At 50.8% G+C, this 26,369-nt stretch overlaps 1 pseudogene; it reads left to right on the top strand.

The window, feature by feature from the left end:
• Window positions 1–36: 36 nt before the first annotated feature.
• Window positions 37–15,473, top strand: LOC126540912 (uncharacterized; annotated as a pseudogene).
• The last annotated feature ends 10,896 nt before the right edge of the window (window positions 15,474–26,369 follow it).

Below are 26,369 nucleotides of genomic sequence, written 5' to 3' on the forward strand. Positions count from 1 at the left end.
AGTGCAGCAACCTGGAGAACTGCGAATAGGACAATCATGACCTCCAACTCCACAGGCATAACAGTGTGGCAGTGGAACTGCCGCGGCTTCGTCAAGAAGAGGGCGGTTGTCCAGCTGCACATCGAACACGCCGCGCGCATGCCCGACGTGCTCCTACTCCAAGAAACGCTAACGAACAAGCCGTCCCTCCCCGGCTACAGGGTGCACGCTGGCCCGCTCGACGGCAGAGGCCTGTGCACCCTGGAAAGGACTCACTTTCGTCGAACACCGGCTAAGCAACGTCAGCATCGAACACACGTTGATCGAACTCATACCGACCAAGCAAAGAAAAAACAGCATCTTCATTTTCGACATCTACAGTAATCCATCGCGGAGACTGCAGAAATTCGAAGCCATTCTTCACAAGGCAAGCACGACGGCCGGCCAGAGCACGCTGATCGCGTGCGGCGACTTTAATGCGATGGATCCGGCCTGAGGCTAGGTCAAGGGCAGTGCGAAAATCAGAAACCTGTCCCAAGACGCGGTGGAACTCGACTATACTCTCATAAGCGACCCGGCTCACCCAACGAGAATTGGCAACTCCGTGTCCCGAGATGCCACCCCGACTTCACGTCCGTCAAGTACAACGAACCGATCACAATCACATGGAGGAACACGGGGGTGGACCTCGGCAGCGATCACATTATCGTGAAAATCGTCATACCGGAGCAGAGCAATACTAACGTCAGGAAACATACGTGGATCAATCGGACCGCTTTCAGAGATAACAGAAATCAGGAGGAGAAAGAAGAGACCGAAATCGACGACGTCGAAACGTGGGCCAACAAGATCATCCAAGACGTTCGAGACTCAACCAACGACAGAGAAACAGACCTTGAAACTAACAGAATGGACAGCCGACTGGCCCACCTCATCGAGGCTAAGCAGTCCATTCTCAACAGATGGATAAAACAGCGCCTCATTCGTAGGCTACGAAAAAAAGTCGCAGAACTCAACAATGCAATCGAGGAACACTGTCGCACGCTATGCGCGCAACAGTGGAACGAGATATGCAACGCCGCCGACGGCCAGATGCACAACGGGAAAACATGGAACTTGCTTAAGCGTCTGCTCGACTAAATAAGTCACACCAAAGGGACCGACTGGCGAAACTCATCCATCGGGAAGTCACGAAACACGGAGCCGATAAGGTGACGAAGCGCATCAGCGACAGATACCTGGCGACTACGCCCACGGAACGCCATGGCCGTACGGGGGGCTGCCCAACGAGCGTATCGACAGATATAGATGTAGAAGAGATTCGCACGGCGCTGCAGGACCTCAACATCCGGTTGGCGGCCGGGCCGGACCGCCTCACCAACAATGTACTCGAGAACCTCGACGAAAAATCCATTGACAGCCTCACGAGCTACTACAACAAATGCTGGAAAACGGCAACGTTGCCGAAGCAGTGGAAGAAGGCCAAGACCATCCTGATCCCCAAGCCGCGCAAGCCACCCGACACGGACAACAACCGGCCCATATTGATCACGTCCTGCGTGGGCAAGGTGTAGGAGCAAGCACGTCTTGCACAACAGGTGATAAGAATGCCTCGAGAAAGAAGACCTCTAACCCGGAAGCGAGCATCGGCTTCAGGCAGCACCTCAGTTCCCAAGACGCAATGATACAACTCAAGCACCAGATCATCGACGGCAACACCGGCGACAACTGAGCTATACTAGACAGTTTTAGAATAGCGTTTGTCGCCTTACGTACATTAAACGTAAGCACCTTTGCGGGACGTTATGGCGCGTGTCGTTTCAAGTCCTTTAGTTTACCTTATGGAAACACAAACGTAAAGAAAACGTTATAAAACAGGGCGTCGTCTGGTGCCTCGTGCCAAACGCAGCCAAGCCAAGACGGTCCATTAGCAACCATCCTGCTGGTGCTATGCGGACGCGTCTCGTTAGGCGTACGGCAGCCAGAATCGCCGAACGATCTCAGAAAATGGACGTGCTATGCGCTCATAACTAACCTTCCAGGTTAGTTTGGAGAAAGCGAAAGCTAATTACAACAGTTACTGGCGATCAACGTGAATGAGAGCGTAGCCATCACGAGAATTCACGCTGAAGCGGGAGCCATGGGTGCCGCCATGTTCGACAACACTATTTCTTAGCTTCCGTAAGCATTACGGACGTTAAACTCGCCAAATAACGTACGTTATCTTAGCGCGCGTAAACCGCAGAAACCCAATAACGTTCCGAGCATGCGCAATGAGGACGACGCTATTTCTTTACGCGCGTAATGCTTTTACGTTCAGTTGCAAACGCTAAACTAAAATCGTCTACTGGGACTCGATCTGCAGAATGCCTTCGAAAAGGTGAAGCGCTCGGCGATCCTATCCCAAGTCGCGAAACTTAACATGGGAGAGAGATAATACAATTACATCAAAGACTTTCTCACGGACAGAACGGCCTAGCTCAGAGCGGAGGACTTCCAAGCGCAGGAGAAGCTGGGAAGCACAGGCACACCTCAAGGATCGACCATCTCGCCGATGCTTTTCAACCTGGTGCTGATAGGAGTGTCCGAAAGGCTCAGGAATATCAAGGAAGTCCGATACGCGATATACGCGGACGATATAAGGCTGTGGGTGGAAGGGGGCAGCGATGCCCACATCGAATCCACTCTACAGGCGGCCGTCGACGCGATCAAAGACCAACTCGACGGAACATGCTCAGATGCTCCCGAGCAAGTCGGAGCTTCTTGTACATCCGCCCGCCAAGCACCGCAAACCCAAGAGCAAACCGAGTGAGTACGAGGCAATCAAAGTCAAGAGCAGAAAAGGAAACGCGATCCCAAGAGTCAACAACATCAGAGTGTTGGGAATGACGATCGAGACGCACGGTAGAAACGGCGAGACCGCCACCCGGCTCATGGCGAAAGCGGCGAACGCCACGAGACTACTCAAGCGAGTCACGACCAAGAAAAGCGGAATGAGGGAAGAGAGCATGATCAGACTCATCCACTCGTTCGTCATATGCCACTTAGCGTACGTGGCGGCCTAGCAGAAGTGAAGAGCGAGAGAAACAAAATAGATATACTCATCCGCAGAGCCTACAAGACGGCACTGGGGCTGTTCGAAACAACGAGCACCAACCGCCTCCTGCAGCATGGGTTGCACAGCACGCTAGAGGAGATAGTGGAGGCCCAACGCGCCGCTCAACTCGAAAGACTGCTACGACCGAGACCGGCCGGAAAATCCTGGACAACCTGGGAATGGGATTCCAAGGCAGGGAGCAGACGCAGCTCCCCTTCCCCGACGAGATCAGGCGCAACATCAGAGTGGACTCGATACTGAGGAACATGCACCCGGGGTATAACAAAGGGAGGAGAGCGGCGAGAGCCAAGGCGCTCTCGGCGAGACACGCACGCTATGTGGGCGCGGCTGAGTACGCCAAGCTACACGGCTTCACGACGGTCGTCGTCCACGCGACCGGCACCGTTCGCACGACAGCCAGCACGAGATGCACCAAGGCAGAGCAAGCGGAGGAGGTGGCCATCGCCGACCGCGACTGCCACACGGTGCTGTGCGACTCGGGGCAGGCGGAGAGAAATTACGCCAAAGGCAGGATAGCGAAGGAAGCGGTGCGCATACTGCAGGCATCCAAGAACGACGACGGCAGCAAACGACAAGTGAGAATCAAGTGGTTCCCGGCGCACGCGGGCGAGGCGTCGGACCGCAACGCCAACCACAACGAGACTGCACACGCCGAGGCGCGCGCGCTAACGGACCGCGCCTCGGTAGACTGGCCGCTGTGATTTAGCACCAAGGACAGAATGACCGAATACAACGCGATAACCAAGGCTTTCCGCCTGGCTCACAGAATTCTCCCACCCCCTTGCTCGGGCTGAGTCGAGAGCAAGCCATATTAGTCAGACAGCTGCAGACGGCCTCACTCCCCAGCCCGCCGCTGATGCACAGAATGTATCCCGAGACGCACCCGACAGACAAGGGCAGAGTCTGCTGAAGGCAGACGGCCGGCTTCGCACACATGCTGTGGAATTGCACCAAGTACCAAGAAGAAGCCAAGTCTGGGAGGATCCCGGCGCGACTCGAAGCAGCCGCAGGGAGCGACAATCAAAACGCGAACTCTGGGCCGGCCAGCATGTGATCGAGGCGCTGGCTGGAAGTACTGGGCTCGCAGCGTTAAAGGAAGGAAATGTGGGCAAGCCAGATGACGATTATCGTTTGAGGACAAAATACAACCCAAAGGGCGTAAACTTTTTCTAGAGTGCCGTAACAAAACCGTCATTGTGTCACGGCAAGACGGAAGCTACAGCGCAAAATACCACGCGACTTCCTCCTCACGTTCCTGCTAGTGCGCGGAGTAGGCAGGGCCTCTCCTGGCTTCTCCTCAGTACACCATGCCTCAGTTTTTTTTACTTCGTACATGCTTACAAAGACTACAAAGCTGCCGCAATGACAGCAGCATGCATAGTGGCCAAGGTATATTATGTACGCATGGTAACGAAGCTGGGCCATAGAAGCCCATACGTCCTGCACTGGCGGCTTTTGGAGGCACGGCAGCGCCGTCAACACTTCGCGGGGTCAATTTCTCGGTGGCAAAAAAAAAGTTTGCGGTTTGAGGCTCGTTGCACCAAGTTGTCTACTGCCCAAGCTCAAACCACAACGCATGCGCAGCGCACACAACAGTATATATATATATATAAGTACATGCAAGGTTGTTGTTGCTGTTGTAAAAATAAATAATAAATATTCAGTGACGCTAAAACGGGAACAGAATTGCAGAATAATGCATACCCTGGTTGGCCCCAGTGGTAAACTATGCTTCGATCTCAGTCATACAAAATTTATGTAATGTATTGTGCATTATATAGGATACTGCAGAAATAAAATTAGATTTTACGCGAAAGCTTTTTAGTACACCTTCCTTTACTGTGCTGCAAGCAAACGCTACTAGTCTAAATATCGAAGTCAATCCGAAGCCTGTACTTCCGATCATTCCATAGAGTTTCTCACTATAACACCTAGAGGGAAATCTGGCGCCACCATCTATGGGAGTTTCCTAAGGGGCGCTGTGCCGTCATGGAAATTTTATTTATTTATTTATTTTATTTATTTGATACCTGCTTCGCCTTTGCAGGCATTACAGCAGGAGGATACATAAATATAAGCATAATACTTGAGACCAATAACAAAGAAACTAATTACACAAAGCGCGGTAAAAATTATCATTAGAGACAATGGATACCAATTATAGGCGGAAGATCATTCCACTCTCGTATAGAACTAACAAAAATGAATAGCGCAAGACGTCACCTTTAAAGGAAAATTAATTTACTTTGACGCTGTGGTCCCTTCTGTGGGATATGTAGCACGGCGCTTGGATGTACTTCTTATCGATTCGAGTTTTGGAATGGTAGATATTATGAAAAAATTTCAACCTGAGAGTAAAGTTTCGTTCGTTCTCTGTCCTCGCTTCACCGTCGGAACTTGAAGCTTCTCGGACGATGATCGGCTGTTGTTGGTCAAACGCAAGCAGGAAGCGATGAGATCAGATGTACAAGAAATATTTATAGGTAAACTTTTCTATATACATGGCAGGTAAAACAAATACATTACAAACTTGAACAATTGAGAAACAAAGTCTCACTCTTCGACTGTCTCAATGACTGTTAGAGCCCAGACTCGTTTTAACGCACATAGTACGGAGCCTCACTGATGTATCAGCAATCCTGATTTCAGCCAAGTCTGAGGGACAGCATGTCGTCCCGATTTTTATAGCCGAAATATACAAAGAAAAAAAAGGCGGTAGGGCCGTTGGCCCGTCCCACAGGTTCAGTTGCCAATCAGAGTCAACCGTTTGTTAAGCCACAACCCACAGGGATGGGCTTACTCTTAAAAATAAACATATTGGAAAACAAAGCTCTTTTCCTTCTTCCCCAAAACCCCGTTGTCCTCTCATTTGTACGTAGTTAGTGACGGGCTCAGCAAAACACGCCAGGCCCGAACAAGTTATCGCTAGACCGCCTCAAATCCCAACGGCGTCTAGGCCGCAAATGTCTCGGAAGCAGGGGCATCGACACCACGTAGTGCCGCTGTACTCAAAGTTTGGCCGTGTGGGAGACGGATGGCCCTCCTTGTCCTTCAAACTTATTGTCTACAAGACAAAGTTCTCCGAGTGCGTGTTTACAAGACGCCGCCGTCCGAATGCACTCTTCACGTGTGCACCTCATCCCTACAGCGTGCACTGTAAGCTGGCCTTCGACACCACACAGGAAATCGCACCCAACAACAAGACTGGCGATTGCGTTCCGGACGCGCGGCATGGGGTCAAGTGTGCTAAGCCCTTCTTAACCTCGGCGGCGCCTCCAATTAGTCAGATACTCGGGCGCCAGACCCACAATACCGTACACAGCGGTCCCTTTCAAGGCTGGTCTGTGTGGACTCGTGTGACCGTCGGCGGACTGCCAACACACTGCGCACAATACCGACTTCCCGGAATCGGCACTCGCCCTCCTGGCGCCTGCCGCGACACGTCACCCAACACCGCGCGGTCCGTGACCCCACATAACATAGACACGGTTGCCCCGCTGACATGGGGGGGGGGGAAGTGCACCCCCTCTCTATACACACAGCACGTGGCCGATTCGTGACACTTAAGAACACGAACAATCAGAGCGACCTTACACTGAGGTTTCGTCTACGATCTTTCAAGTCTTCCCATTTAAGTTTACTTTTGCTTTCTCTCACACCAAGTTGACGATCCCAATTACCTAAAACGAATCGCACTGCCCTATTCTGTATTTTTTTCAAGCGTATCGGCCAGCTCTTTGGTATATACGGAGCCCAACCAACATATTGTTGGAACCGCCCCGCTGGCACGAGTTGTTGGGGTCTCGGTGCAGACGCCCGTTATTGCCAATGGGTCGCAAGCCCCAAGGGTAGCGTTGGCCTGGCGGCCTGGGGCACTGGAAGCATCCGAAGGTCCCGGCAAAGCATGAGAAGACTGGTAACAGAACAACTTGTTTATTCTAACATAGCAAAAGAGCGGCCGGTCAGGTCGACCGAAGTGGAGAGACGGGAGAGCACGTAACTCAACAGTACAAATCGGAGCCTCTCTCCTGGCGTCCGGGGGCAGCTGCTCTTATACTCCCGGCGTCGCGGTCCAAAAGGGAAGGAGGGAAGGTCACGGGATGAAGGTCACGGGACGGCGCAGCAGGAGCCCACGACGGCGCGAACTGTCGGGCCGAGAGACCTGCTGAACCGAGTGTAGTGACGCATCGCCAACCCTCACCCACACGACGGCGCGAACAGTTGAGCCGAGAGACCTCCAGGCTCCTCATTCGGGGAACTCCGCTCCCCGGCTGCCGCGCTTTGACAAGCGAGGGCACACACACACACACACACACGAAGACACGTGGCACTGAAACACGCCTGGGCACGCTTGGCGGGTAGGCGTTGCGGCGGCGTCGGACGGGCCAAAATGTCCGCCGCTTTGAACAAAGCCCCGGCGTCCGTTGCATCCGCGCCGGCATTACCGCGCGTTGAAGGCGAAACGTAACAGACCGCCCCGCCGGGGGAAGGAGATCCCGAAGGTCAGGGGACTGCATCCGCTGTCCGGAGGGATGTCGCTCGATGATGCTCATAACCGAAGTTGGGCGTCCCTGGGCGTTTCTTGAGCGCAGCGCACAGAGAAGGCCTCGTTCTCACGTTCAGGTGCACACAGGACACTGCAAAGTGACTTCGGGAGAGTTGACATTTTTGGTTCTCGTTTCCGGCAAGCGTTAGAACCACGCCAAAAGTCAACCGCTCAGTCAGCAAGCACGGCACAACCCTCTTTAAGCCCTGCCAGGCTCTTTCCCTTTTTTTTACTGCTGCCTAGTTCCTTACAGTAGTTTAGCAGCACTCAGAACGCGTCCACAAATCGAAAAATTGCACTAGAAAGCACATCATCACTTTGAAACACTACACAAAAGCAATAGGTTAAAAATCCTGCCTCAGGAAGAAAAACATCAGTAACAAGCAATTTTGAGGCTGATTCCCACGTTAGGGGCTTCGACTTAAGCCATCGGCGTTACCGTTGAGACTCCCCTTTTTGTAACGCACCTCAAAGGAATATTGTTGCAAAGCGAGGCTCCAGCGCAGGAGGCGGCCATTTTTGGGAGAGATGGTCTGCAGCCATTGGAGAGGGCAGTGATCCGTCTCAATGATAAACCTCGAGCCAGCTAGGTAACATGACAATTTCTGAACGGCCCACACGATACACGCACACTCTTTCTCGGTGGCGCTATACGCCTGCTCACGACTGGTCAGCTTACGACTAGCATACAGGACGGGGTGTTCTACTTCTCCATTTTCCCGTTGGCACAGTACAACGCCCATGCCTCGCTCACTAGCATCACACTGAACAACGAACCCTTTTGTGTAGTCGGGCGATCGTAGCACAGGCTGGCTTGTTAGGGCGCTCTTTAGGGCGCTAAAAGCTCTTTCCTTCGTCTCATCCCAGACGACTGTTTGCGGCTCTGTCTTTCTTAGAGCATCCGTCAAGGGAGCCGCGATATCAGAGTACCTGGGGATGTACCTCTGATAGTAGCCGGCGACACCTAAGAACGACCGAATATCGGTCTTCGTGCGCGGTTGCGGGAAGTCTCGCACAGCGGCCACCTTTATTTCAGAGGGGCGGCGTCGACCCCGACCAATCACGTGTCCGAGGTAGACAACCTCGGCCTGTGCTAACTGGCACTTGGGAGCCTTGACTGTCAAGCCCGCATCGCGCAGGCGGGTTAGCACTGCCCGCAAGTGCGCCATATGCTCAGGCCAGGATGCGGAGAATATCGCTACGTCGTCTAGATACGGTAAAGCGAATTCTTGCTGTCCCCGCAACACTTTATCCATGAGGCTTGAAAAGCAGTATGGCGCGTTCTTCAAACCAAAACTCAAAACTTTAGGACGGAATGTCCCCATTGGTGAAATGAACGCCGCATACCTACTAGCCTCTTCTGTAAGTGGAACCTGCCAATAACCCCTGACAAGATCTAGGGTGGAAATAAACTGAGCGCTACTCACTCTCTCAAGGCGCTCCTCGATGTTAGGGATCGGATAAATTTGATCCTTAGTGATGGAATTAAGCCTGCGGTAGTCGACGCAAGGACGAGGTTCCTTGCCCGGTACCTCAACTAAAATCAAAGGGGAGGTATAATCACTCTCACCCGCTTCAATAACACCTAGCTGTAGCATTTTCTTTACCTCAGCCTCCATAATATCGCTCTGGCGGGGTGACACCCGGTACGCCTTGGATCGTACTGGCTCTGGGGAGGTAAGTTCTATGTCATGAGTAAGGACAGAAGTCCTACCAGGCCTCTCAGAGAACAGACCTTGAAACTCTTGTAAGAGCTGGTGTAGTTCGGTTTTCTGCTCAGGCGACAGCGATGCTTTACTTATTAAGTCACTAATGACTTGATCGGTGTCTTTCCTGTTCGTCACTGAGCCTAGTCCCGGAAGCTCGACCGGAAGCTCTTCGGGCACGTTTACCATCATGCACACCACTGCTTCCCGTTGCTTATAGGGTTTGAGCAGATTACAGTGGTAAACTTGCTGTGCTTTCCGCTTTCCTGGCAGACTCACCACGTAGTTAACGTCCGACAGTTTTTGAACAATCCGTGCTGGGCCCTCCCACTGCACGTCGAGTTTGTTCTTTAGCGATGTGCGCAATATCATGACCTCATCGCCCACCTCAAAACGACGGGCCCTGGCTGTCCGATCATAATAAACCTTGGCCCTCTGCTGGGCCTCTGCCATTGCTTCACCTGACAACTCCTGTGCCCTTCTTAAGCGTTCGAGGAGCTTAAGCACGTACTCTACCCCGACTGGGTCGTCGCCCCTGCCTTCCCATGATTCTCGAAGCATGCGAAGCGGAGATCGCAGCGAGCGACCGTACACCAGCTCAGCTGGCGAGAACCCCGTAGCCGCATGCGGCGCGGTTCTTAAAGCAAACATCACTCCAGGCAGACACAGCTCCCAGTCAGTTTGATGTTCAAAACACAATGCTCTCAACACGCGCTTCATGACGGAGTGGAGCTTCTCAACGGAATTCGACTGGGGGTGGTGCACTGAGCTGTGTAACAGCCTTACCCCGCACCTTTCGAGAAAGGCTGTCGTCAAAGCGCTAGTAAACACTGTACCCTGATCTGACTGGATTTCTGCAGGAAAACCAACTCGCGCAAATATGGACAGTAGTGCATTGACTATCTCAACTGAGCTGAGTTCTTTAGGCGGCACTGCTTCAGGGAACTTTGTCGCTGGGCAGATCACAGTCAAAATGTGTCGGTACCCCGTGGCTGTTACCGGCAGAGGTCCCACTGTATCAATAACGAGCCGTCTAAAAGGCTCCGTAATGATAGGTACCAACTTCAACGGCGCCCTCGATTTGTCCCCTGGCTTGCCCACCCGCTGACAGGTGTCGCATGTCTTCACAAAGTGGTCTGCGTCCCGAAAACACCCTGGCCAATAGTACTCTTGCAAGAGACGGTCCTTAGTTTTCTTAACTCCTAGGTGTCCGGACCACGAACCCCCATGCGACAAGCGCAACAGATCCTGACGATAGCATTGAGGCACGATCAGCTGATCGAACTCCACTCCCCTGCGGTCTAGATACTTCCGGTACAGGACCCCACCTCTTTCCACAAAGCGAGCATTTTTCTTGGCGATACCTTCCTTGATAATGCAGCGTATGTTTTCTAGGCTGCCATCCTTCTTTTGCTCGGCTATCAAAGCCGACCGGCTGACTTTTAGCAACCTGTTAAGTCCGTCTGACGTAGGCGCGATGAGCAAATCTGGAGACAGCTCTTCTAACTTTCCCGTGTCGGGAATTTCCTCTCCAGTATCTGCTGCCTTTAACGCTACAGGCTCAATTTTATTCAGTTCGGGCGTGCTCTGAATACCAGCTTGCTGCGCCTCTGACCCTTTTTCTTCGTTCAACAACGTCGGCCCCGCAACTACCGCCTTTGCAGCGAGCTCCCGAACCTTCGATCTGGTTAAGGCCTGAACGCTAGCCTCACCAAACAAAAGCCCCTTCTCGCGCAGGAGGTGATCGGACCTGTTCGAAAATAGGTACGGGTACTGGGGGGGCAGCATAGATGACACTGCGGCCTCCGTCTCAAGTGCTCCGAAAGGTCCTTCAATAAGCACTTTTGCTACCGGCAGACACACGCTATGAGCTTCCACTGCTTGCTTGATCCATGCGCACTCGCCCGTGAACATATCGGGTTCTACGTAAGAGGGGTGAACTACATCCATTGTAGCTGCGGAATCGCGAAGCACTCGGCACTCTTTCCCGTTCACGAGGAGGTCTCGCATGTAAGGCTCGAGAAGCTTCATGTTCTCGTCAGTGCTGCATATAGACAAAAACACGACTTGTGTTTTTGTTTCTGGACACTGCGCCGAAAAGTGACCCGGCTTCTGGCACGTATAACAAACGCGCGCTTGCCTCATCTCGAACCGCTTTCTGCGTTCGGCTTCGGTTGCCGCCGTCTCCTTACGTTCGGTCGGACTGCTTTCACTCGCATCCGCACTACGTGTGTCCCCCTTTGCTCTCATGGGCGTGAACTTTGGCCTCTCAAACTTGGAGCCAAATTCACCCTTTTGACCGTCCTTAGCTCCACGAGCCCGACGCGTCACAAACTCCTCGGCTAACTCAGCGGCTCTAGCCACCGTACTAACGTCTGGCCTATCCAAGACCCAGTACCGCACGTTCTCAGGTAACCGACTATAAAACTGTTCTAGCCCGAAACACTGCAGAACTTTCTCGTGGTCACCAAACGCTTTCTCTTCTTTGAGCCACTCCTGCATGTTTGACATAAGCCTGTACGCAAACTCTGTATATGACTCACTTCTGCCTTTCTCATTTTCCCGAAACTTCCGACGGAACGCCTCCGCTGACAGCCGGTACTTTTTTAGCAGACTCGATTTCACTTTGTCGAAATCCTCTGCCTCCTCTCTCTCCAAGCGAGCGACTACGTCGGCCGCCTCGCCGGGTAGCAAAGTGAGCAAGCGCTGTGGCCACGTTTCCCGAGAGAACCCCTGCTTCTCGCACGTTCGCTCAAAGTTAACCAGGAACAAACCAATGTCCTCTCCAAGCTTAAACGGCCGCATCAGGTCAGTCATTTTGAACAATACTCGTTCTCCTGCACCGTGTGCCTGACTTCCATTACGAGCGCGTTCCATCTCTACCTCGAGACGCTTCATTTCCAAAGCGTGTTCGCGCTCTTCTTTTTCTTTCTGTTCTTTTCGTTCACGCTCATCTTTCTCTTTCTGTTCTTTAAGTTCACGCTCATCTTTCTCTTTCTGTTCTTTAAGTTCACGCTCCCTCTCCTCAATGGTCTCAAGGCATTCCGACAGCTCGTCATCCTCAGCTTCTAACTCAAGAATAGCCCTTAGCAGTTCTGGTTTTCTGAGTTTGTCTGAGACATCCAGACCCAACTCTCTTGCAAGCTCCAGCAATTTCGGTTTGCGCAACGACTTCAAATCCATGGCTGCTCTGAATGCTGCTTTCTCTACTGCCTACTATTGTCTTGCCGCAAACTAACCCGGCAGCAACGACAACCCCAATTACCAGCTCTGTTTCTAACACTAACAAAAGCCTGGCAAAACTCAGAAGAAGAAAGTCCCGCACTCACCAAACCTCGCAGCCAAGACTTCAGCGCAGTCGTTCCGCTGCAGGCAACCAGTCATCACACAGGGCTCGTTGCGCTGCTCCCGGATGGTCGTTGTGCTGCTCAGCATACAGTCAACCGCATCTCTTCGCTGCTGGCCTCCGTTGTCGCGATCTCACCGCTGGCAACCAGATGTTGTAATCGCACTGCTGGCCCGAGTTGTTGGGGTCTCGGTGCAGACGCCCGTTATTGCCAATGGGTCGCAAGCCCCAAGGGTAGCGTTGGCCTGGCGGCCTGGGGCACTGGAAGCATCCGAAGGTCCCGGCAAAGCATGAGAAGACTGGTAACAGAACAACTTGTTTATTCTAACATAGCAAAAGAGCGGCCGGTCAGGTCGACCGAAGTGGAGAGACGGGAGAGCACGTAACTCAACAGTACAAATCGGAGCCTCTCTCCTGGCGTCCGGGGGCAGCTGCTCTTATACTCCCGGCGTCGCGGTCCAAAAGGGAAGGAGGGAAGGTCACGGGATGAAGGTCACGGGACGGCGCAGCAGGAGCCCACGACGGCGCGAACTGTCGGGCCGAGAGACCTGCTGAACCGAGTGTAGTGACGCATCGCCAACCCTCACCCACACGACGGCGCGAACAGTTGAGCCGAGAGACCTCCAGGCTCCTCATTCGGGGAACTCCGCTCCCCGGCTGCCGCGCTTTGACAAGCGAGGGCACACACACACACACACACACGAAGACACGTGGCACTGAAACACGCCTGGGCACGCTTGGCGGGTAGGCGTTGCGGCGGCGTCGGACGGGCCAAAATGTCCGCCGCTTTGAACAAAGCCCCGGCGTCCGTTGCATCCGCGCCGGCATTACCGCGCGTTGAAGGCGAAACGTAACAATATGCATACTCTAACAATGTGCGCGTATGTGTAAATACAGTTTTTCTGTTAAGTTAGATGGAAGTTCGCTGAAATTTCGTCTTAGAAAACCCAAAACACGTGCAGCCTTAACTTCTATGTGGTGAACGTGCCTAGCCCACCTCAAATCACTCGTTAAATAAACTCCTAGATATTTATTTTCCCTGGCCGTGCTTAAATCAGCGTTATTTGCAGTATACGTATTCAACTGGTATGAACGTTTACTTGCAAAGGTGACGTGAACACACTTTTTAACATTCAATGACATTTCTGAATGGGCACACGAGGATGATATTACATTCAAATCATGCTGCAGGTATTCGGAATCACGTTCATTCTCTATAGTCTTGTAAACTACACAGTCATCCGCGAACATTCTGAACCATGATATGAGGGCAATAGTAATGTCATTTATATACAACAGATAAAAAAGAGGGCCAAGAACTGAGCCCTGAGGAACTCCTGAGGTCACGGGAACATATCCGGAAGAACAACCGTTGAGAACGACCGACTGCTGTCTTAGAGAGAGATACTCGGCTATCCATGCAAATAACAGATTCATTCAGTTTATAGCCCCGTTATTTACTAACAAGAAGGTCATGAGGTACAACATTGAATGTTTTTTTTTAAGTCCAAGAAAATACAGTCAACTACTTCACGCTTATCTATTGCTAGAGCCAAATCATGCGTGAACTCAACAAGCTGCGTTGAGCAAGAAAAAACTTGCCGAAATGCGTGTTGACTAGGATGCAGAAGATTGTGTTTAACCAAATGTGTCATTATACAGCTATAGAGGGCATGTTCAAATATTTTGCATGTTATACTAGTTAAAGACACTGGTCTGTAGTTCTCAACCTCATTTGTTGATCCATTCTCATGAACAGGTGTAACACGTGCTGATATCCAATCACGAGGTAGTGCTTTCTCAACTAAGCACTTCCGAAATAAACAGGGAAAGTACAAAGATAACATTGCCGAACAGTTCCTTATTATCGCTGCTGGAATATCATCTGGGCCACACGCTTTAGCCGGTTTAACACTTTCTAATAATTTTCGAATACCATAAGCACACTAAAAGTGACCTCAGGTATCAGTTCTGCTTCTGAATGATGGTATATGTGTCTGCGAGGCTTGTGTTAGCTGGTGTTGTAAGAGGCTTCGTCTAAAACGTAGATATTGCAGCACAAATAATGCGTTCTTAAAGTAATATCTTCATAAAATGTTTCCATTCACGCATATAACATCTTCCAGTGAACTTTACTCACCTACAATGCATAACCAAGCGATGAAAAGCAAGAACAAACGACAAACTGTCGCAAAGCGAGCGCGAATCATGTCGTCTGACCTCCAACCTTAGCGACCCGCTGATACTTTTTACGTTTCATATAATTGCGCATGCAATAACAAGTTCTCATAGTTGAACGAAACATGTCTGTGTAATAATAAAGCTAAAATAGCTTTCTACGTGCTGTTTTAGTAGAAAATGAATCATTGTGACAGACGGAACGGTGCTTCGTCGGTGTGTATCGTCAGGCGCTTCTGCAAGCTTCCCTGGCTCTCCAAGAAAGATGCCAATCCAAAGTCACAATATACCGACATTCTCATGCATACCACAGCGCAGCAGCGCCAGATTTCCCTCTAGGTAGAAGAAGAAGAAGAAGTATTTTAATGATTGGAAAATGTAGAGAGGTCGGCCGGATAATGGAGCATCTGGCCTGCTACTCTACGTAAGGGAAGGGGAAGAGGGGGAGAAAAAGTGTCACAATGGGGGATGATAATGGGAGGAACGTGGTGAATGACACATTACACAACTGGTATCACAGGCGTGAGTCCAGGCCCGTGTCACCTAGGAAACGTAGGTAATATAGTGAGAAACTCTATGCATCATTCCCATGCAGGTTGAGGCAACGCTGAGGAGAACCCCCATAGACACTAGTGCCACATTTCTCTCTAGGGTATTTATTTCGAAACTTTATGCTAGCCACTGTATCCCAGGGGCAGGAAACACGCAGCAGCCCTCCCTGAAACGCTGCTTTTTGCAGCTCACGGCGACACAAGTTTATGCTTGCGCCGTCGCGGCAGCAGTTTACATCCCGGTAAGCGCCGGCAAATTTGCATTTCTTTTTCTTTAAAACCACGCAATTAACCGTACCAAGTGTTATACTGAACGATCTCGACGCCAAAAGGCGAGCGTTCTGAAAAATTTCAGCAAGAACAGTGCAGCGGTGAGCGCAAAATCTTTTTTGGGACGCGCGTAGCCAAATACTCAGGACCCTGTATGTGATCTTCGTACTTGTAGATTCAGACATTCTTGTGGCTTTGTCTATTACATTTAATCTGTCTTCAGTGTCCGTTGTGATCAACGAGAGCAATGGCGAAGTTAGACGACTGTCCATATTGGGCTGCGTCGACAAAACATGCCGAGTAGGGATCGTCCTTGGTACGCTTGAGGAGGGCGAGGGCTCTTGCCCTGCGTCTGCCTACGTTGTGTTGAGGATTAACATTACGGGGAAACGTTGAAAGTCGTATGTTGTTCCTTTAATCTTCTGAAATTTCATATTTCCTCTCTTCCATGAGGCTAGGGTTGATCCTAAAAACCGCCAAGAACCCGTCGTTGATCACAACGGACAGATAGTGAATGCGGCTTCCCTGAAGTGCTCAACACCAACCAGAGCGGAGCAGGTCGCAGTTGCTATAGCACTCCTAGACAACAGCAGATCACAAATCTTCACTGATTCGCTTCAGGATCCATCGCTGAGGAGGCTCACAAGATTCTCAAGAACAAGATCATCTCTCCGCACACCATCACGTGGTTTCCGGCTCACCTCGAACCCCAGCTTGACTCGTTTCCCAATCTCAATGACATCGCCCACTCCCAAGCGCGCGCACTAACACACCGCGCGGGAGCAGGATCGAGCTCAGACTCCGGGGTTCTCGAGTTTCGGGACACTCTCACTACTTTCAGCGAAATTAGTACGCACTATCACCTGGGTAGGAGGACTTATCCTCCCCCTCACAGCAAACTGGCTAGACCTCTGGCGTCCACTTTACGCATGCTTCAGACTAAGTGTTATCCAAACCTGGCCCTTATCCACACGATCACTCCAGAGGCTTTTAGCTCTACTTGCCCCGACTGTGGGGCTGTTAGCAATCTCGCACACATGCTGTGGCGATGCCCCTCGTTACAGGGACCCAATCGCATCACAGAAGAAGTATGGAGCTCTGCCATCCAGAGCTCAGAACTTTCACGTCAAACCTGGGCTGTCCAGAGAGCCCACGATGCGGCGGTTAGGCTCGGCCTACCAGTCCCCACGTGGGAGCGGCCCGCAGCTCTGTAGGGCAAAGCTTCTCAGGACCTTGTATTAAAGTTCTCTCTCTCTCTCTCTCTCTCTCTCTCTCTCTCTCTCTCTCTCTCTCTCTCTCTCTCTCTCTCTGTCTGTCTGTCTGTCTGTCTGTCTGTCTGTCTGTCTGTCTGTCTGTCTGTCTGTCTGTCTGTCTGTCTGTCTGTCTGTCTGTCTGTCTGTCTGTCTGTCTGTCTGTCTGTCTGTCTGTCTGTCTGTCTGTCTGTCTGTCTGTCTGTCTGTCTGTCTGTCTGTCTGTCTGTCTGTCTGTCTGTCTGTCTGTCTGTCTGTCTGTCTGTCTGTCTGTCTGTCTGTCTGTCTGTCTGTCTGTCTGTCTGTCTGTCTGTCTGTCTGTCTGTCTGTCTGTCTGTCTGTCTGTCTGTCTGTCTGTCTGTCTGTCTGTCTGTCTGTCTGTCTGTCTGTCTGTCTGTCTGTCTGTCTGTCTGTCTGTCTGTCTGTCTGTCTGTCTGTCTGTCTGTCTGTCTGTCTGTCTGTCTGTCTGTCTGTCTGTCTGTCTGTCTGTCTGTCTGTCTGTCTGTCTGTCTGTCTGTCTGTCTGTCTGTCTGTCTGTCTGTCTGTCTGTCTGTCTGTCTGTCTGTCTGTCTGTCTGTCTGTCTGTCTGTCTGTCTGTCTGTCTGTCTGTCTGTCTGTCTGTCTGTCTGTCTGTCTGTCTGTCTGTCTGTCTGTCTGTCTGTCTGTCTGTCTGTCTGTCTGTCTGTCTGTCTGTCTGTCTGTCTGTCTGTCTGTCTGTCTGTCTGTCTGTCTGTCTGTCTGTCTGTCTGTCTGTCTGTCTGTCTGTCTGTCTGTCTGTCTGTCTGTCTGTCTGTCTGTCTGTCTGTCTGTCTGTCTGTCTGTCTGTCTGTCTGTCTGTCTGTCTGTCTGTCTGTCTGTCTGTCTGTCTGTCTGTCTGTCTGTCTGTCTGTCTGTCTGTCTGTCTGTCTGTCTGTCTGTCTGTCTGTCTGTCTGTCTGTCTGTCTGTCTGTCTGTCTGTCTGTCTGTCTGTCTGTCTGTCTGTCTGTCTGTCTGTCTGTCTGTCTGTCTGTCTGTCTGTCTGTCTGTCTGTCTGTCTGTCTGTCTGTCTGTCTGTCTGTCTGTCTGTCTGTCTGTCTGTCTGTCTGTCTGTCTGTCTGTCTGTCTGTCTGTCTGTCTGTCTGTCTGTCTGTCTGTCTGTCTGTCTGTCTGTCTTCCGTGTACTAGATATCAAAGCGATATATACTTTTCTAAGAGCAGAACACTCTGCGAACACGCACAATTGCTGGGAATAGCAGCGGCTCAGCCTACCGCGGTGGACAAATTGAAACACAGAGAAAGAAATGAATGAAACGCGCCAAGCGCCTCAACACGCTTGCTTGCACGCTAGAAATTCAAAAGGGCGCTCTCATGGAGGAAGGCGTTCTCTGCTGCTTGTAGATATATGCGTCCGTTGCGTAATCATTCTGCTTGTTCTGAAACGTATGTATACCAACTTGCCCACGTTTCCGTTCTTTTACCGCTTTCAAAAGTATCAACGCCAATTGAAAAGAAGAAGGAATAATAACACAAGTAACAATAATAATAAAAAGAAAAAAGAACGCTACAGGAGCACGCTTCCGGCGGAAATTAAGCCTACTGGTAACCTTTATTGTCACCGCACGCGGCGCAACACCACAAAAGCACCTTTGTTCAATGTCTGTTCAGCATAATTCATTGAAAAAGTCGTACCAGCATGCGCCAAGAGCTCGGCCCACTCAGGTCTCAAGAAATCTGTATGGCAAACAAAAACACAAACATTGTGGTCTGCGTCGCTTTTAACTTTCCATATGAAAGAGTAGACGAACAGAGAGAGCAAGAAAAAAAATCGGGGAAAGAACCTAGCCAACGAAATCTCCTTTTTCTTTTTTTCTTTAAGTTTCGTTGCCATGGTTGCGTCGCGAGAGGGAAAGTAGCGATCGGATTAGTGATTAGCGTTACCCTCTCTCAAAATCTCGTGACAAACTACTCCAGCCAGTGACGAGCCGCGCCGCGGCCGTTGTTTGAGGTGCACGGATGAAATCGAAAAGTCAGTCTGCAGAGTGCCGCGGCCGTTGTTTGAAGTACTCGGATGAATTTGAAAAATCAGTCTGCAGAGTGGCCTAACGATCTCCCAGGGCGAGCACGAGTCGAGGGAATCAGCCTTTCGGTCGATAACCGAACGAATTACGGGAATACGACGAAGTTACGATCGCCTAAGTGGCGAACAAAGAACTTCGGCAGTTACCGCTCGTGAGCAGCTGTTGCGTGTGCTTATGTGCTGCGTTGCTCGTCTAGCCGTCGAAGACCGAAGACGTGCGAAATGACTCAAGAGCCAACGGAGCCTGTTTGTGTATCCGCTTGCAGATTCGTTTGTTTCGGTAGTGCGTTAGTTTGCAAGACCGCAATATGATTGTGACTGTGTCTATTATGTGTTATTCCTGATATGCACTGTGTGTTTGTTTCCTTTTGCTTTTTTCTTGCTGGTCATCATATGCATACTGTTATGGCAATGCGTTAGCTTGCAAAACTGGAATGTGTTTGTGGCTGTGCGCATTGGGTACTTTTTTGGATTACGCTGTCGGTTATTTTTTTTCCTTTTGTTTGCATTTCGCTGAATTTTTCATTTCCTCAGGGGTGAGTCCCCCTTATGTGGCGTCGACGTTGACCTTCCTTTGCTATTTTAGCGCCGTATGATGGTGGTCGCCGTTTATATTGCGTCTCGTGCGCAGTGTTTTACTGTGTCCGCGCCTTGGTGTACATTTGCTTAGTCTTGAAGGGCGCATTAAATTGCCATGTCGCGCGTATCGATTAAGTAGTACAAGCTGTACGCGTGTTTCGAACGAGGCTTAGTAAATTGCTCTCGCGATGCGACACTCGGATGCGCAGCGCCTTCGCGTATGGGGCTGTGCTCTGGGAATAACGTGCGAAGCTTCAAGTGATTGGTCGTGTGTTTCGTCTAAACATCTGGCACCGCTGGTCGCACGCTTGTGTTTCATTGCTCCCGTTGTGTCATAACCATTTTTGCTACTCATTGCTGACATTTTGACATATCAAGCGTATGAAACTCGTACAGACGCTATCATGCAGAGCCACGATTTTATTATGAGGCGTAATGTAGTCAGGGACTCGGGATCAATTTGGCCTGGGGTTCTTTAACGTACACCCATTGCACGGTACACGGGCGTTGTTTTCTTTTTTTTTTTTGTCTCTTCATTTTTTTTTTTATTTCGTCCCCATCGAAGCACATCTGTTCAGATTCCTGAAAGGCTTGCACGCCTTTCATAACATTGTAGCTCAGTCGATATAGAAGAAGGTGATGATGAAAATGTGTTTACTTTTTCTCAAAAGCATGCACTGCCTGCCCCCTTGAGTTAGGTCACGTGGGCGAAAGGGTTGTTGAACAAGCGAAGACGGAACGTCAGTGCCAACGCTTGCGTGTTTCTGCTCTTGTGACGACAACCAATGAATAATTAATTACCTGAAAATAAGCATTCGAGAACGAACCGTTCGTTATTTATCCGAACAGGTTAACCTATATATCGCCACAGCCCTATAGCTCAAGTAACAAAGCTGCCCTGGTGCTTGTGGCATTCCGATGCAGGAGTACAATTCGGAGGCATTGCTTCTGCCACCATGCCCATTTTGCAAACGCACCTTCCTTTAAATATTGTTCTGTTCTGCGTGCTCTTTTAAATCGTAACTGCGATGTTTAATTAGAAAGTAAATTAGAAACTTCTTTCTCCCATTCATACGCATGCGCTGGGGGAAAACCGATAAACCCCAGTCGGGTAACGCTGTCAGCCTGCCTATGCACGAAATACAGAAGGCCTAGTATAATGTAATTATTATATCATGAATATATTATTAGTAGTAGCAGTATTTGGGCGGGATTATAGTATACTTCTGAAGTTCCTGTCGGAAACTGGATGGCCGCGGATAACGTAATGGTTCATTCTGTATACAATTACTTTTCTTTTCGTACTTCATCCGTAGTCCGATGAGCCTACTTTGTCGCTAGAGTGACTGTAGGGTTTCCCTAAAGGGGGCCTCCGCAGTAACTCTTTGTGGACGCAGTAAGCAGGGACGCCGTTGAGGGTGGCGACACCCCTCAGGCAGCCTCGCGGGCCTCTTTGTATCCCAATGGCGACCTAGATCATAGTCTATTGGCCTCGAGCTCCACCACTGGAAAAGCTGGCGCCACCGTCGGCGTGACGTTCTATTAGGGATCACGTGGACATAGCGGCCGCGTCGGCTGCTTCGGGAGCGCCGAAGCGAGCTGAAAACGAGAGTTTAAATTCCCTCGTACGCTGCGGTACTCATTTAGTGGTGAGATTTTCCCGCTTCGAGTGTCTCCTTTACAACGCTTCAAAGCACTTCAATAGGTAGTGGCTGCCTTTGAAGGCGCGCAACATGGTAGGCTACTGCTCGGTGCCGCAGTGCCAGACTTACGCAATGGAGCCCGGTGTCAGCCTTATTCACACGTAGCCGCAGGAAAAGAAGCTGCGTGAAGCTTGGCTCGCGAAACATAAAACTGGCAAACAGTCATCGGCTACAACTCGGGTATGCAGCAAGCGCAGACGCGAGGAAGATTTCTGCTACGGCGCCGGGTCTGCAATGTTCGGAAAACGCGCCATGAGACGCTCGCCCGAGTCCGCTGCCCGACTAATGTCATGACGGTTTGGTCTATTCTATGAACTTGTCGATGCTATAGATACTGGCAAGTTCACTGGAGTGGGGAGGGAGCGGTAAGAAGCACATTAAAAAAAGAATGGCATATGGTCATGTTTGTGTTATGGATTAATACACTGGATTACAAAAAAAGAAGCAGCGGCAAATCGCACGCTGAGAACACCGATAAACATATAGTGCGGCGCAACTCGAGAACTAATATTGAAACGTCCAAGAATGTAGAAGAAAAAAAAAAACATTGAATCGTCGCGACGGCACATCACAGTCCCCGTAGGCGTCGAAGCCTCTACAATGAAATTATTTTTGAATAGCTCTGATAGCGCCCACGCAACAATGGTTCCTTATATGCTGTCAAATGCTCATATTCTGCCGCCTAAAGCTCATGGCACGGCGCGAAAACGCGCACGCGGTGAAAGCGGAACAGTACACGGACAAGCATGCAGACGCGCAGTCGGTCGCTGCGAATCTGTGCGATCGCTGCATTGAGGCTTCATTCTATTACGCTCCATTTAGTTATAAAAACACTATAAGAACATATTTCACATAGTTTGCTCTCAGCGTTTACCTACCTTTCACGCAAGACGCCGGTTCGGGAGACTCCATCGCGGCGACCGGGCGCAGTGGCGTTCACTGTACGTATTCGGTAAAGAGACATAGCGTCTGTAAACGATTCTGTGCTTTCAGTTTGCCCAAGATTATTATTTAGACAGTAAAAAACTTCTCTCGTTTCGAAAGTACTTACAGAAATATCCGGGAGAGCTCGCGCGTGGTGTTTTCAGTGAGCGCTGACAGCAAAACCTATGAGGAGCGCGCCACGTGATCCCTCATACTACGCCAGTGAGGCGCTTCCGATAGATGGCGACTCCGTAACTCCTCGCCGCCAATATAGGAGGCTATGCCCAGATACTGCTCGACGTTTCTCTTTGTGTCACTGGTGTTGGGATGAAATTTGAACATCTTTGCAAATAGTATGAGAAATCACGATATTACTAAATATTTTCGCCAAGAAATTATATTTGGAGAGCGAAAAACGGCCGTGGCTTAGCTTGGTTAAGCCTGGTGATTGCGAAGCAATAGTGTGTTATTCTCGGATCAGCTGGTAGTATGGTAGCTGGTGGTAGTCTTGGGTTATGCTAGTGTTACGGCTTACAGTGAATCATCTAAGAGGAAGTCATCCGTCGAATCCGTGTATGCCGACAAACATTTCCCTCACCAGCGTGCCCATTACAAAATCTTCCAGTATCGATTGGCCGACGGTGCGGTAACACTCCATTTTCTCCGCGTCGTAAGATATGCCCACTCGGTGCTTGCAGTAGCGTTCGTTCCCCACCGTAGCGCCCCTGGTGAGAGGAGCGGGAGTTAGGCCGCCGTTGGCACGGCCGGTCTCTAGGCGAGCGCGCGCACCCCTCGAGACCGGCCGTGCCATTGGTGGCTACCGCCTCGCCTCGCGACGGCGTGAGATGGGCCCCCGTTTTTACACAGCTGGTGTGACGTCACTCTAGGTCACGTGGTGTGACGTCACGCTAAAGGTCAATGGTGCCTACCACCGCCTCGCCACGGAACGGGCTGAAGTGCGACCTAAAGTAGTATTGCTTCGCAATAAAAAGCAGTTGCTATGACCGTCTACCAGCTTGAGTTGCACTCTTGGAGGGGTAAAGTGGAGATAATCCCATCCGCTTCCGATGACCCGCGAGGGCTCGGCTATGCGGCAGTTGTACGACATGTAATGACGAACGTGTCGCCACCCTAAACGTCGAGAAACGGTACTATCGAGGCACTCTACTTACCGCTAAGATGCGCCCATCGTTCACAGTGGATGATAAAGGTTCGGTTCGAACTTCGAGCGAAATGATTGTACCGTCGAAGGCGCCCTCGGAGGGTTATACCCTCCGACTTTAGATTTCTCTTTGGCAATTCATTAACGCTCGTCCCACCACGCTCTACGCTTTCGCAGTGGTGGTGATCAGGCGGCCCGCTTCGGATTCGACGTCGGAGTGCAGCAACCCTTCTGCGAAGGAGCTCCCGGTGCCAATCGCTGTGCGGCGTTACGAGCAGCCAGTGACGTCTGCGGCACGCCAAGGCTGTCGGTGTGGCTCGGCGAGTATATACCCGTTCCGGCCGGTGTGCTTGGGGCAGCGGTGCTCTTGCTACGCGGCCGGCGTCAGCTGCAAGACGTGTCGCTGCAAACTATGCTATAACCGAATCGACAAGGTCAACCGGCTCTATAGCGAGGTTCTGCATACGGACGGCGGCAACGATGCCGTCAAGACGGGGGCCGATGGCGAGCTGTCCTCCGAGCCACGGACACACGTGGTGAACATCGTACGGGTGGACGAGTGACGCAACCCGACTTTATTCCTGGGCCATCTGTGTATCGTCGCGTTTCTGTTTCATCGTCTCTTCCCTGAAGCCACCAGTGATGTGGGTTTACCTGTCCAAGAACTATGTAGCGAAGGGCCGGAGGCCCTTCAGGTAGGCGACCGCGATGCTCTCGAGGCGGGAGCCGACGGCAAGCTTCCCTCCAAGCCACGGACACACTCTCAACAAAGTTTACGAGGTCACGAGCAAAGCTTACGCTCTATTTCTCTTTAACTAATTACGGATTCTTTCTTCAGCTAACCACCATTGTAACATACACATAGGAGTGCAAGTCCATCCTCCTCTCAGAGTTCTTGCACCGGCTTTGTTGACGGTGAATAAATGCAGTTTATTCTTTAGTAAAGCCTCGTCGTCTTCACCGTTCTTCGCGAGAAATCCTCCCCATTCCGCTCCCTGGGAAACCGTATCGAACCCTCTGTTTGGCCGTTGTAAGATAACGGACTACGCAAGTTTGCAAGTGCTGCATTCTCGTGCTTAAAAGAACAATCTCGCAGTTCCACCCGAAAGGCGAAGCACCGATTGCGATAGCAAATTAGTACATAGCTGTACGAAGTAAGGATAGCACTTTTATCGGCTGCGTAAACTTGTTAACATTCGCTTACTAACCAATTTAACAATCAAAGAACGTGTAAGCGCGACTCAACGAGACGTCGAAAGAAATAGACACGCAGAGACAGCGCCTTCTTTGTGTGTCTGCTTCTTTCTATGTCCTTGTTAATAGCGCTTACACATTCTCTCATAGATTCAAACCAACTAGCCCGTCAACGTGCTTTAACTAAATTAACCAGCACGGTGTCACGCGCGCACAGGCAAACATGAACGCACATTGCTCGATGACAGCGGAAACTCTCTGTGAAAATGCTGGAGTTAGGAATCGCGGCAGCAGCCGCGAGTCAATTGGGCTCCGTGCATCTGTCGCTTCAAGGCGTACAAAACGTCGAAATCACAGCGCACACGAAGCTACCGGCACAACGCGCACTCTGCAAGCATCGCAGATCGCTTTGAAGAAGAGGCCCGCGCGGGCGCGCGCTTTAACCACGTCGCAGACCGCTTTCAAGACGCACGAGCGCCAGCAACACGTCCCTACACTCTAAAAACTGTTTGCACCCTTTGGGGTGTATATTTGTCCCACAACAATAATCGTCATCTGCCTTGCTTGCGTTTCCTTTCTTGAAAACTCGGCGCTCGCTACTTCCCTGTCGAGAATGCTGCGTCACACTGATAACGCGCATGCCGTTCGTGACTGGGAAGTACCGGGCTCGCAGCGTTAAAGAAAGGAAACGCGGGCAAGACAGATGACGATTGTCGGTGTTGGGCAAATATACACCCCAAAGCGTGCAACTGTTTTTAGAGTGTACGGCGTCCGCGATTCGCGTGGCCTACGCCGTAGTAGACGCCGCGATTGTCTCCACTGTGTATGGAACGGCGGGCGAGGAGGACATCGGGGCACCGTAGCAGCTGCCGGAGAAGAACGCCCCTCCCCCCTCGCCTCCACCCCCTGTCTCGCGCGCCACAGGAGAGGGCATTTTGCGGGCCGCGTTCCTCGCTCGCGCACGCGAGAGTGAACTGCGTGTGCCGGCTCACCCGCACACACTTTCACTCATACGGAACTTCACGGCGGCGGCAGAAATGCGCCTGGAGTGTCCGTATAATTGCTATCACAATAAAACGACGTTGTGACATCATGCGCACCACGGCCGCTTGTGTCGTGAAGTTGACTATCCGCAAGTATGCCCGCGTAATTATTGCGTCTAAAGTCATGCGTGGAATTGCTGAGCGTAGACCTACGATAAGCGTCCTACCGGTGCTTTATCCGAATGCCACGCGAAAACACAAACAAGGCATAGCATGACATAAAAATTCGTAAATGTTCCAGCGTGTGTTGCAAATTTGGATGCAATTCGGCATGTTCGTAGTATAAAAGGAGATAGAAAAAAGTCTTTATTGGAGAGCAAGCTGTTTGGCTACGTAGACTCGCCTACGTGCGACTCCGGAGGAGCAGGAGGGACAAATGGATAGAAGCGGCGTTAGGAGAGGTTGGTCACACGATTTAAAAGATTAGTAAGAAATATATAATAATAATAATAATAAAGGCACTGCACTGAGCATCATTTCTTTCTATATTTACCATGTTTTTGTGTGTGATTTGCTTGTATATTCGTATCATATACTACTAGTTTCACATCTGTGCATTTCTACATTACGAACAGGTTGAAAAGTGCTCGACGAAATTGACAGGTGAATAGTAAGCATCGATCTCTGAAACTTCTAAATATTAACTGCCGGAGCGTGGTCAACACAGGAACTGACCTAGAGGGACTCGTTATCGTTAACGATCCTGATTTGTCATATTGACAGAGACATGGTTGGTTGAGTTATGAGGTCTACAACGGTGAATT

This window comes from Dermacentor andersoni, chromosome 2 (genome assembly GCF_023375885.2).
Source record: "Dermacentor andersoni chromosome 2, qqDerAnde1_hic_scaffold, whole genome shotgun sequence".
Lineage (NCBI taxonomy): Eukaryota > Metazoa > Arthropoda > Arachnida > Ixodida > Ixodidae > Dermacentor > Dermacentor andersoni.